The 14,419-nt window shown below is 42.8% G+C and overlaps 1 protein-coding gene across 2 annotated transcripts in view; it reads left to right on the plus strand.

The window, feature by feature from the left end:
- Positions 1–14,419, plus strand: part of itpk1a (inositol-tetrakisphosphate 1-kinase a) — a 229,390-nt gene that overhangs the window by 114,866 nt on the left and 100,105 nt on the right. The window lies entirely within an intron of this gene.

Raw genomic sequence — 14,419 nt, forward strand, 5'->3', positions numbered from 1 at the left:
ACAAACCACCCCCCCTCCCCCCCCCCCCCCCCCCACCCCCTTAGTCGAGTGCTTTCCTGCATTTCCCGAAGCAGATGTAAGGCTACCAACATTCTCATGGGCAGCATTTTTCCCTGAAACCAGTACCCACATCAAACGATGAAAGTGTAGTGCTGGAAAATCTCAGCAGGTCAGGCAGCATCCGAGGAGCAGGGGAATTGGGCATAAGCCCTTCATCAGCATTCTTCTGCTCCTCAGATGCTTTTCCAGCACCACACTCTCAACTCTGATCGCCAGCATCTGTTGTCCTCACTTTTTCTCCCAGGTGGTGTTTGATTACAGATTACATTACAGTGTGGAAACAGGCCCTTCGGCCCAACAAGTCTACACCGACCCGCCGAAGCAAACCCACCCATACCCCTACATTTACCCCTTACCTAACACTACGGGCAATTTAGTATGGCCAATTCACCTGACCCTGCACATCTTTGGACTGTGGGAGGAAACCGGAGCACCCGGAGGAAACCCACGCAGACACAGGGAGAACGTGCAAACTCCACAGTCAGTCGCCTGAGGTGTGTCAGTGAGAGCTTTGCTGTGTGCAAATTGGGCTGCCTGTAAGTTCCCAGTGGCCATAAAACATTTAATTAGTGAGGAGTTGAAGAGGATTTTTGTAAGTGTAGTTTTTTTGTTATTGCCCCTGGAGACACTTCAGCATTTTAAACTTGTCAAATCTAGTCAACTGAACAGGGAAGAAAAGGCTTTGGAATATCACCTGCTTACACTACTGCCATGGCTGCTGATTTTCAAAAAGGGTTTGCAAATTGTTAGGCAGAGGAGGGTGATTTTTTTTAATCTAACATGCCAAGTAGGACATCCATAGGACTGGGCGAAAGAATGTTTTACAGCCCAAGTTAAATTTGGAAAGATGTAAAAGCAGCAGTTGTACCTGATCTTGTCACAGCCTGTGCTAGGAGAAAAGAGGTTTGGTGGGTGGCCAGTTGAACATTTTTCTCTTTGATGTACATTGCCATTTTATTTTTTTCTCTTTGTAAGCAAACATGCAGCTTTGCTTATTGTAATAAGATCAGGTAAACGGCTTTAGTAAATATTAATAATTTACGAGAGATACTTTGGGAGGAGAACTCCTGAAACCCTAGACATCCTGCAGTTCCACATGATTTGATGTCACTATGATATAGCCCTTTATGCTTGTGCTCTGTAGCTGTACTTGGAGTAAAGGCACAATAATATCATTGCAATATCACTTCCCCTCTGTCTTCAGCGAGGATTACTTTGGATTTCTTCTCCCTATACTTTTTAAGTAATTCTCCTCCGGTTATTCTCCCATGAGCATGATTGCTCATTCAGGGTGAACACTGGGAAATTGACTTTTTTGTTTCGGATGTTGTCCTAGAAGCCAGTCATAAAACACACATAACTACTTGATACAATCCCATGCAAGGACTGCACAAAACACTACATAGGACAAACGGGAAGACAGCTAACGATCCGCATCCATGAACACCAACTAGCCACGAAACGACACGACCAGCTATCCTTAGTGGCCACACACGCAGATGACAAGCAACATGAATTCGATTGGGACAACACTACTATTATAGGACAGGCCAAACAGAGAACAGCCAGGGAATTCCTAGAGGCATGGCATTCATCCACAGATTCAATCAATAAGCACATCGACCTGGACCCAATATACCGACCACTGCAATGGACAGCTGGAACTGACAGCCGGAAGCGGCAGATTGAAATCATTATAAATGCCGGGAGAAACATCACAGAAGCGCTTCACAGGAGGCTCCCAAGCACTGAGGATGTCACCTAGACAGGGGACGAAACGTCTGCAACACAAATTCCCAGCTCGGCGAACAGAACCACAACAATGAGCTACAAATCTTCTCACAAACTTTGAACTACTTGATACATTTGGCAGGTTATCCCTGCATTACTTGTCTTGATGCTGAGGACTTTATGCCTCCTTTCCCCTACAGCACCAACACTGGATGCTATCACTTTATAAAATGTACTCCATATTCTGTGGAGTGTTTTAGTCCAGCAGTCCTCAGTGAGGACCCTCCAACTAATTATTGGGCCAATGCATAGAATACCTTTTAGGGCATGTGGAAGGAGACCATTCAGCCCATCAAGTCCACACTGACCCTCCAAAGAGCATTCCCCCTCACCCCCCTCCACCGACCCACCCTATTCCTGTAACCTCACACATCCCAGGGTTAACCCACCTAGCCTGCACACTATGGGCAATTTAGCCTGGGTAATCCACCTAACTTGCACATCTTTGGACTCTGGGAGGAAATCCATGCAGATCCTGGGAGAATGTGCAAACTCCACACAGATAGCCGCCCGAGGCTGGAATCGGACCCGGGTCCCTGGTGCTGTGAGGCAGCAGTGCTAAGCGCTGAACCACTGCACTGCCCCATGTACTTTGAGGCATATGAGAGACCAAGACTTCCCTGTAATGAGTATCCCTTGCAGGCCTGTAAGAAAAAAAATTGGTATGGGTGAGATGAAAGAGGGGAGGCCATTTAGAATGGCAATGACATGAAAGTACAGGTAAAATCTATTGACTCTCAACATTTTAGTTGGAAAAGCTGATCCTTGGAAAAGGAGTTCACTGTTGCAAGTTGGTAATTGCTTTATCCCAGGGCCTAGCTCCTGACACACATGCTCTGTTGCTCTTCTTAAAGGCATAATTAATCCTTTTTCCACACTTGTATCCAAATCCTATGGTACACATTTCATGAAATGTATCCTGATAAAAAGGTTGGCCTATTGATACATACAGATAAACAAAATTCATAATGGCTTGATCCTACACTGCATTTCTGAATAATTTACAATAGGGATACCACCTGTGGATTTGCTTTGATTTTAATTTAGCATTGAAGATGATTATTTATCTTTATTCATTTCAGTCCACTTAATACGTTAAGAACATTGATGGAACATTTTGAAGGAGGCTGCTAGGAGTATCAATCCTGAAGCTGCAGTTGCTCAACGTGTGCCAGACCTCAACCTCACCTACTGATTACTCCTATATTCTGGTCATAGATCTTGTCCAATGTTCATAGATCCAGTTAAAGTTGATATAAATGGTTTTTATTTTAGATCATGGCCATTGTACAGCACAGCTTGTTGCAACTAGTCATAATTCTGAACATGGCTGAAAATGTGTTGCTGGAACAGTGCAGCAGGTCAGGCAGCATCCAGGGAACAGGAGAATCGACGTTTCGGGCATAAGCCCTTCTTCAGGACTAATTCTGAACATACATAGTATGTATTTGCCTTTTGGAACAAAATTTATACGTGTCAGCAAAAGGTCAAACTCATCATTCCCAATTGCTCCGAAAGCTGAATAATCGTCTACTTATATTTCCCAGCCCCACAATCTCTCACAGGCAAGAATATACAACTGTTAATTCTCCAGTAGAAGGTTCTGCTTAAACCATATTTGGAATATTGAGTAGTTTTGGGCTCCATATCTAAAATGATGTGTTGGTGTTTTGAGGGGTTCCGGAGGGGATTTAAGAAAGCTATCTCCAGAATGAAGGAATTGTCACATTGAGGACTCTGGGTCAATACTTGGTGGAATTCAGGCAGATGAGGTGGATCTGATTGAAACTTAAGAATACTGAAAGGCCTTGCTAAAGTGGATGTGGAGAAAATGTCTCCACTAATAGGGCAGACTAGAACTCAAGGGCACAGCCTTTGTGAAGGGATGACCCTTTAGAACTGAGATTAGGTGGAATTTTTCAACCAGAGCATGGTGCCTCTGTGGAGACTGAGTCATTGAGTGTATTTAAGACAGAGATAGATAAGTTTTTGATTAGTAAGGGGATCAAGGGTTATGGGGAGAGGGCAGCAGAATGGGGTTAAGAAATGCATCAGCCATGATCAAATGGTGGAGCAGATTCTACTTCTATACCTTTTATGGTTTTAAAACATTTCAGCTGTGTTTAAAACTTCACCCTTATCAGCAGCCACTCAACTGGGAAGATTTTCAGCTGGTTAAAAATGACGTGAGGTCTTTTTGTTACTGTTAGTGAGTTATTACTTTGTGTAGTAAATAGGATAATGAATTTATACTACACAAAAGGAGATCATTAGATCCATTGTGCTTGCATCATTCCTTTGATAGCTCGTTCCAATCGCCTGCTCTTTAACCATAGTCAACCACAGCCTTGTCATTCTTTCCTCCTCAAGAATTTCTTTTTTGGATGTTACGGTTGAATTTGCTCCCCCCTCTTTCTTTTTTGGGCAGTGTATTCCAGGTAAACATGAGGCACAATGTGAAATAAAGCTTTATAGTATTGCAACTCTGGTTATTTTGTCAGATTATTTTAGCTATATATACCCTGCACCATCAAATAGCTCAGGATCATAACAGTAATGGTACTGTGAAGGCCACCGTGTCATTTTATATTATGAAAAGAATAAGTTGATCTCAGTGAGCATGGACATTGTGCTCTTTGAGTGAGCACAGGTCACCGTTATTCTTAGAGTGAGATTGCCTCACACTGTTTAGAATTGCACTTAATCACTGGCTCAATTCTGAATCCACAGGCCTTCTGTATGTGCTTTGAGCCTTAACAGGCTTCTAGAATGCAGGATCTTTTCCGGCCTGGCTGACCCCACAAGCCCCTGTTGTCAAACAGAAATCACTGATGATAATCCGGGGCATGGGTCCCAGTTTATAAGCTCCACTGTCTCAACAACAACAATTCATATTTACATAGCACCTTCAACACAGTTAAAGCTCTAAAGACATCTCACAGGAGCCTCATCAAACAGAATTTGACACTGAGTTATCCAAAGAAATATTGGGCAGAAAATGTGGCCAAAGAGGCAGACTTTACAATATGTCTTAAAGGAGGAGAAAGGCAGAGAAATTTCAAGGATGAAGTGTGTATATGCAGCTGAATCATCGAATCCCTACAGTGTAAAAAGAGGCCTTGGGTCTGCACCAACCCACCTAAGAGCATCCCATCCAGACTGCTGCCCTATCCCCTTAACTCCGCGTATACCATGGCAAAAGTGAGTGCTGCAGATGCTGGAAACCAGAGTCTAGGTTAGAGTGGTGCTGGAAAAGCACAGCAGGTCAGGCAGCATCCGCGGAGCAGGAAAATAGACGTTTCGGGCAAAAGCCCTTCATCAGGAATGATGGACGTCCATTCCTGATGAAGGACTTTTGTCCAAAACGTCGATTTTCCTGCTCCTCGGATGCTGCCTGACCTGCTGTACTTTTCCAGCACCACTCTAATCGAGACTCCGTGTATACGATGGCTAATCCACTTAGCTTGGCGAAAGTGAGGACTGCAGATGCTAGAGATTAGAGTCAAGAGTGTGGTGCTGGAAAAGCACAGCATGTCGGGCAGCATCCGTGGAGCAGGAGAGTCAATGTTTCAGGCAAAAGTCCTTCACCAGGAATGATTCCTGATGAATACCTTTTGCCAGAGACATTAATCCACCTAGCTTGCACATCCCTGGACACTGGGGTAATTTACCATGGCCAATCCATCTTTGGACTGTGGGAGGAAACTGGAGCACCAAAAGGACACCTATGCAGATACAGGGAGAATGTGCAAATTCCACCCAGACAGTCACCCAAGGCTGGAATCAAACCCATGTTTAAAATTGAGGAGCTGACATAGGTCAGCAAGCACAAGTGATAGCTAAATTAAACTTGAGTTGAAGTATGGGTTGTTGACTGTGAGCCTTAATGCACCATGTTCTGATTGCCACCAAGACTGCTTGAGGAAGCTTCATCATCTGCACAGTTCAGCAACACAGTAACAGTCACATTTTCCAGTCATGGCATAGCTTTTGTTCTGGTCCATTTTTTTCTCTCCCTGGTTGGTCTGTTTGTTGAACTGTCTCTCTCAGCAGCGGGACCTCTTAGTACTAACTCGTGTGTCAGAAATGAGAAATTTATGATATAATATGTTTTATGAAAGTCACTAGTTTCAAAAATATATATTATTTTGTTTATAGTAGAGACCATTTGTCTCAGATTCTTAAAATATTCTGGGGAATTAAAAAAAATAATGTACACATTTTGGAGATCTTGGGAGTGTGATGTAACATTCCCCACTTGCCTGGATAGGTGCAGTTCCAGCAACATTCAAGAAGTTTGATGCCATCCAGAAACCCTCTTGATTCCCGTCTTGATTAGCTCTTTAGTTATCGAGCATAGTACAATACAATACAGGAATGGGCCCTTTGACCCACCATGTTTGTGCTGACCATGATACCATTCTAAACTAATGCCATCTGCCTGCATATGGTCAGTCTCCCTCTGTTCCCTACCAATTCATGCCTTTGTCGAGCTGCCTCTTCCACATTGCTATTGTCTCGACCATCTCCTCTGGCAGCGGATTCTAGGCCCTCATTCCCACTGTGTTTAAAAAAAAAACAAAATTGCCTTGCACATCTGCTTTTGAACGTTTCCCCTTCTCAGCTTAAACCCATGGCTCCTAGTACTTGAAATTTCTGCCCTGGGAAAACGACTACTATCCTATCCATGCCTCTCATAATTGAAATGCTTCTATCAAGTCACCACTTCAGAATTTGCTTCCTCCATTGTGGATGCACTGCAGTGTATACCAATTACAAAATGCACTGTGCTTATCAACGCTGTTTGAGAGCACGTTGCAAACCCATGAACTCTAACACCTAGAAGGATAAAGACAGCAAATGCGTGGGAAGCCACTCAAAGCAACTCACCATTTTGACTTGGGACTACATAGCTGTTAAAACTTTATTGTTAAGGGGTTGAACTCCTGAAAATCCCTGCTTAAACCATATGTCATGTTGTGGTTTGAAAAAAAAACGCTCATTATCATCAATTAGGGATGAGCAATAAATGTTTCCCTTACTAGTAATACCTAGTGTCAATTTAAGGTTTTTGACCCAGTAACAGTTAAGGGAAGATGATGTAGTTGCAAGTGAAAATGGTTCATGGCATAAAGGTGAGTTTCCACCCATCTGTTGTCCTTGTTCCTTTAGGTGATAGAGGTTGCAGGTTTGGAAGCTGCTGTCGAAAATACCTTGGTTGAGTGGAACTAAGTGCAGAGTATATTCATGTTCCTACTGTCTGTGGAAAAAAAACAGGACAATTTGCACTCATACATGTAGCTTCCAGTACAGCTAAGTGTACCACACTCCAAGCTCGACTGACTGTCCTTAATTAATTTTTTTTTAAAACCCAAAGAACTGCGGATGCTGAAAATCTGAAACAGAAACAAAAATAGCTGGAGCAACTCAGCAGTACTGACAGCATCTTTGGAGAGAATGTTTTTGAGTTAATGTTTTGGTTTCAGTGACCCTTCAGAACTGATTTTCTCCCAGCTATTTCTGTTCTTGAATCCATGATTGGTTTTCAGGGTAATTCTTTGGAAGCTTCAGATTACTTAGCAAATGTTGTCCAATTGCAGAATTGAATCTAATGTTAGATATTGTGTTATGAGTTTTCAAGTGCAGGTTGGTTGGATACTATCATGCATTGCTTGTTGCAAGCAGCCAAGATACAATTCACCAGTCTTTGGGACATCCACCCTACATACTTGGCACAACACCAGCACATAAATTCATACACTACATTACAGGCTTGTGTGATAGGCAGCACATTTTTTTTTTGGGTTGACTGCAGCATCCTATTTAGTGGTAAACACCAATGAAACAACAATTCAATAAAAGCCTGGTAGCCACATGCTGGATCATTTCTTAGGGCAACACCATGACCAATCTTGCTGGTTTAAAATTTAAACAATGCTTGTCAGTTGTTATTTAATTGGTGCATTCTTGAAGGCAACACCTCTACCAATTGGAGTCCTGCCAATCAATCAGCAGTCTCCTCTCATGCAAAATGAATGTTGATTTTCCCCTTTAAATTGGTATTCTTGTGAATTGTCCTGATGAGTGCAAGATAAAAAGCTTAACTGAAGTGTCCTCCTTTTAGACAATACTCCAGATTCTGTAGTACCACACAACTGTTTCAGACACTCATTAAAACCCACCTTTTAAAACAAGGATTTGGTCATCTGCCTTAATAGCTTCTAATTTGGGTCAGTGTCATGTTTTGTTTTATTATCTTTAAAAGTGCTACATAAATGCAGGCTATCATTGTTGTTTTGGTGTAGCTATGTCTCTGCATGGATGTGAAACTGTAGGTATACACTGTAGGTATTACTAGTCAGATGCTAACTGACCTGGTGTATACTTCCAGTTTTCTCAATTCATCGTACGATTTGGCCAGCAGCAATTCAAACCCAATAAGAAAGCTGGAATCTTGAACACTTGAGTTATGGCATTTCCAAATTGTGTTTTTGTAGATTCTGCACAAATCTTTCAATTCCATTTTATTGTCCATACAGCAAAATTAGATTGGATACCTAACTCTTGGGACACTGATATGATAGAAACTTTTAAAAAGATACAGCAGACATGCCAATACAGGCAGTTCTCCTATAAGGCGCGTTCATTAAACTTGATTTTGTTGTAACACAAATTGTGAATTGTGAGTGTTTTTATTTTATAAAGCGAACTCCTGTTTGCTGTTATGTGATTCCATTCCCGGCATTAGCTGAACAGAAAACCGTTTTGCGTGTCTACATTTGTAGTGTAGGAATTGTAGTCTACACTTAGAAGGAACTTTATTTCAAACTGGGGGTGAATCTGGATGAGGACTGGACTCCGCATCGGCATCATGTGGTCAGTCAGCTTATGCGCTTACTGGTGAAGAGCTTTGTGAAAGGTACAGTGTTGTAGTTAGTGATTTTAGTGTTACATTTACTGTATTTCATTAAAATATGATTTAAAGATTTTATTAGTTGTGATATCGTTTGTCTTAGGCTAACTACTATTTTTGATTCAATTTTTACTGATGTGTTTGGCCCCTCACCCTGTTTTTCCCATAGGCCCGATTATTTGTATCGCATGATTTTTTTTTTATAACATGGTGCCGTACAGCAGCGCAACTGCAGTGTTATAGGAGAACTACCTGTATGTGCATATAGAGAAACACAATGTTAGAGTTGTTCAAGGCAGGACAAAAGAAAGTATATTGGAACACCTATTCCCTTGTTTTTGAAGGCTGGAATAGGATAACAATGAGAAAAGGTCATGGGCCAGACGTGTTAAATGTTGTTACAAGGCAGCAGTGACTGGGTTCAAAATCTAGTGAATTGATCCTTTTCACAATTGGACTGAGGTAAGAAGCATTGAACAATGCAGGAAGTCTATGAGAAGGCTTTAGAAAGACAATGTGCGCTGCTCCAAAACATAAGAGAAAGCAGGAGACAATTCAGTGGGGGACAGCTAAAGTCATTATTTAGAAGAGAAAGTGGAAGAGTGACTTGAATTGATGCTGTTCCTGATGTCAACCTTATTGGATTTGGCTAGGAGGCTAAAAGATGTGATTTGGTTGGAATGTGTGGAAGAGATCACCTGGTGCACCATGAGAGACCTAAGGACAGAGCAGTGATCCCCACCACTGTCCGTCGCTCTTTACAGGAATGAAAAGGGACCCTGCTTGCAGTTCTTCTAATGGCCTTTTTTTTTAGAACATGCAGCAGTGTCAAATCTTGCATTTTATTTTGTCCCACTGACTGGTAACAGTAGATGTCACCGAAGCTACTGTGTAATACTGGCCCAGTCTGGTCTGGTTTGGTATTGGTTGTGTTTCTAATTAATTATGTATTCTGTTTTGAGCTCAATTTCTGTTGAAATGTGTACAAGTCTACTAGCCATGCTATACACAGTACATTTTGCTCTGGACTGGGGTAGAATACTTGATAGATATTTTCCAAATATTCTGTTCAAAGATGTCGATATACACTTTTGGAACATTAGGATTTGAGAGGCTGGAAATAGGAAGATAATGCAGTTGAATGCATAGAACTGATGTAAGAGGGAGCGCTGCAGGTATCTGTATCATTAGGATCTCTTCAAGAGCAGGAGGGACCTATATGAGCTGATAGGGTTGCAGCTAAACTGGAGGGTCACCAATATCCCTACAGGGAGGTTTGCTGCTGCCATTCTGAAGGGTTTAAACAAGTGTGGCGGGGGTTGGGAACCAGAGCAGTCGGTCAGAGTGTTTGAAGAGAAGAGAGGGGCTAAATCAAGTATGGGAAGGACAGGCAGGGACAGATTAATGAACACAGTGGACACTTTACTCAATCTTACTGATCTACCTCTGCCAGATTTCCCCTCATACCTTCATCATTTTTATTGTTTAATTTTAACTTCAGATTGACCTACCTTTTATATTCAAATATAAAATTAAATTATATCGAATTTATGTTCACTCATTCCTAAAGATTCTTTTATAACAAGATAATTAATTGGTTATTTTTTTTTGTTCCATAATACTAGATCTAAAGTTCTTTGGTTGACAATAGACAATAGGTGCAGGAGTAGGCCATTCTGCCCTTCGAGCCTTTCAATATGATCATGGCTTATCATCCTTAATCAGTATCCTGTTCCTGTCTTATCTCCATAACCCTTGATTCCACAATCCTTGAGAGCTCTATCCAACTCTTTCTTAAATGAATCCAGAGACTGGGCCTCCACTGCCCTCTGGGGCAGAGCATTCCACACAGCCACCACTCTCTGGGTGAAGAAGTTTCTCCTCATCTCTGTCCTAAATGGTCTACCCCGTATTTTTAAGCTGTGTCCTCTGGTTCGGCACTCACCCTTCAGCGGAAACATGTTTCCTGCCTCCAGAGTGTCCAATCCTTTAATAATCTTATATGTCTCAATCAGATCCTCTCTGTCTTCTAAACTCAAGGGTATACAAGCCCAGTCGCTCCACTCTTTCAATGTAAGGTAGTCCCGCCATTCCAGGAATTGACCTCGTGAACCTACGCTGCACTCCCTGAATAGCCAGAATGTCTTTCCTCAAATTTGGAGACCAGAACTGCACACAGTACTCCAGGTGTGGTCTCACCAGGGCCCTGTACAACTGCAGAAGGACCTCTTTGCTTCTATACTCAATCCCTCTTGTTATGAAGGCCAGCATTCTATTAGCCTTCTTCACTACTTGCTGTACCTGCTTGCCTTCAATGACTGGTCAAAATAGACAAAGTCTTTTTCCTGGGCTCGGGGAGTCCAGAACTAGAGGGCATAGGTTTAGGGTGAGAGGGGAAAGATGTCAAAGAGACCTAAGGGGCAACTTTTTCACGCAGAGGGTGGTACGTGTATGGAATGAGCTGTCAGAGGATGTGGTGGAGGCTGGTACAATTGCAACATTTAAGAGGTATATGAATAGGAAGGGTTTGGAGGGATATGGGCCGGATGCTGGCAGGTGGGACTAGATTGGGTTGGGATATCTGGTCGGCATGGACGGGTTGGACCAAAGGGTCTGTTTCCATGCTGTACATCTCTATGACTCTATATGGTGTGTGTGTGTGTGTGAATTTTATAAGGATATCCTTCAGGTAATGAACATAATAAATGCTAAAAGACATGTATTAGTCAAAACAAAAGAAAGCCAAACAGCAGAGATGAAACATCAGTCAGCACTGTGGATCAAAATATCCTCCCAGGCACAAGCAGTGCCCAATTATGACAAAAGAAAGCTATCACTTTAAAATGCTAAAGCACTTTTAGATGAAGCAGGGCACAGTTTAGAACTGCCAAACGCCAAAATGCATACTCGTATAGAGATGTTAAATTGATAGCAGCATCACTGTTGGAAGGCATTCCTAGGGGAAATTGATGATTCAACCATTTGACAGAACCTGTTCATGTAAATGGACATTAGCTTTCAGGCTGTTACCAGTATATGAGCACAACAACAGTAAGGTTATCCTAGAGTGCAGCTGAAATAGAATGCAAAGCTGAGCATTTGATGCGCAAGGGAAATTGGTTAAGGATTCAAGTGAAGTGTTTATTTTTTTTCTCTAACTTTATCAATCTCCAGGGCAACAGCAGTTGAAAAACTGCAGGAAAGGGACAAAAGCCAGCATAAGTTCAGCTTTGTACATGGAGCCAAGGAAGAATTGATGAGCAATTTTTAAATTATTCTGCATACTTCAATTGTAATTTTTTTTAAATTGCTACACGATGGCAGGTCAGCTTGGCCTCCACTATTTGGGAAGTTATGTCCCAGACAAATACATCTACAGGAAATGTCACTGCCTCTAGAAAGTTGAACCCCAGGTGTCAAACTCAATTAGTGTTGGAGTGACTGCTCTGTATCTGGGAAGCAGAAAATTATGGTGGCAACATGTTTTAGGAGGTGATTAGCAGTGTACAGGCAAGAGAATGAAAGAGTGCCAAACTGGCAGGCAGCGCAGAAGTCTCCTGAACCACAGTCTCTCCTGGTTGCTGCTTAGTTTCCATTTTGGACACTGCATGAAGGAAACAGTATCTCGTGGCAGTGCAATAAAGCACCACAGATCATTGAGCTGCACAGGAGGACAGCAACAAGAGTAGAAGTGCAATACAGATAGGGGATATCATACTCGAGGGATCAGACAGATGCCTCGGCGGCAATAAACATGACGCCAGGGTCAAAGAATGTCATGATGTAATTGCCATTACAGAAGTATGGCTAGAGAGTGACCAAGACTCTGAACTGAATATTCTAGGTTTAGGAAGGACCAGTGAAAAGGAAAGATGATGGTGTTGCACTGATACTGGTGAGGTCAGTGCATTAACAACAGAGGATTTGAGATTCGAAGAACAATGTGTGAAGTCTAGATTCGAGTGGTGCTGGAAAAGCACAGCAGGTCAGGCAGCATCCAAGGAACAGGAAAATCGATGTTTTGGGCAAAAGCCCTTCATCAGGAATCCTTTTGCCCGAAACATCAATTTTCCTGCTCCTCAGATGCTGCCTGACCTGCTATGCTTTTCCAGTACCACTCTAATCTAGACTCTGGTTTCCAGCATCTGCAGTCCTCACTTTTGCCCAATGTGTGAAGTCTGTTTGGGTAAAATTAAAAACAGCAAGAAGCAGCAAATATTGGTAGTTGTTGTTATGGGCCTGTAAACAGCAATGGTACTAATCAAGAGATCAGAAGCATTTAGAGGAGCAGTAATCATAGGTGATAACAATTTGTGCGTAGATTAGGTAAACCCAATGAGCACTGATCCTGTGAAGGATGAGTTTCATAAGTATATTATGGATGATTTTCCAGACCAGTAAGTTAATGAACCAACCAGAGTGAGGCTTTAGCTCAGGAGTCTTTGACAAGGAGGTTGAGTGAAGTGATTACGCCACAGTTGAAGAGGGTGAAGACATGACTGCCAAGCTGGTTCAGTGTGCTACGTGCTTGGTGTGGGAGGTCAATGACTCTGGTGTGTCTGGCTCGTATAAGTGTGGAAATAGTGTGCACGTTCAACTACTGACAGAGCATATTGCAGCACTGATGAAAGAACTCGAGGACCTTAGGCTCATCCGAGAGAACGAGATCTTTCTGGACAAGACCTTCAGCGTACCAGAAGAGAGCAGACGATGAGGAAGGCAGAGAGGAGACAGGTGCAAGAGACCCCAGGGGAAGTACCTGTCAGGAACAAGTTGAATCTTTTGGAAACAGTAGAGACAGATGACACTGCCAGTCTGCGAGGTGGCCAGGTCTGTCAATCAAAAGTTGGCAGACAGAGCGGAAGAGTCGAACATCGCACAGAGCCGTGGTAATAGGGGACTCCATAGTGAGAGAAACTGACCGGGGTTTTCGTGGCAGCAGACGCGACTTAAGGATGGTGTGTTGCCTTCCTGGTGCCTGGGTTAAAGACATCACAGACAGAGTGCAGGAAATCCTCAAGGACGAAGGTGAAGAGCCAGAGGTGGTGGGACACGTCGGCACAAATGATGTCGGGAAGAAGAGGAGGAATATACTACAGCGGGACTTCGGAGAACTAGGAAGAAGGCTGAAAAGCAGGACGTCCAAGGTGGTTATCTCCGGTTTGCTTCCAGTTCCTCGGGCAGGAGAGGCCAGAAACAGGGAGATAATGGACTTGAACGTGTGGCTGGGGAACTGGTGCAGGAAGCAAGGATTTAAATTCTTGGATCACTGTGGTATGTTTTGTGGTAAGCATAAATTCTACAAGACAGACGATCTGTACCTTAATAGGTTAGGGACCAGCATCTGCCTTCCTGTTCTTGCCACCAAAGTGGATAACCATACATTTATCCACATTAAACTACATCTGCCATGCATCTGTCCACTCCCCTAACCTGTCCAGGTCACCCTGTAATCTCCTAACATCCTCCTCACATTTCACCCTGCCACCCAGCTTAGTATCATCAGCAAATTTGCTAATGTTACTATTAATATCATCTTCTATATCATTAATATATAGTAAAAAGCTGCGGTCCCAGCACTGATCCCTGCGGTACCCCACTGGACACCGCTTGTCATTCCGAAAGGGAGCCGTTTATCACTACTCTTTGTTTCCT

The sequence above is a fragment of the Chiloscyllium plagiosum genome, chromosome 10, assembly GCF_004010195.1.
Source record: "Chiloscyllium plagiosum isolate BGI_BamShark_2017 chromosome 10, ASM401019v2, whole genome shotgun sequence".
In the NCBI taxonomy this organism is placed as follows: domain Eukaryota; kingdom Metazoa; phylum Chordata; class Chondrichthyes; order Orectolobiformes; family Hemiscylliidae; genus Chiloscyllium; species Chiloscyllium plagiosum.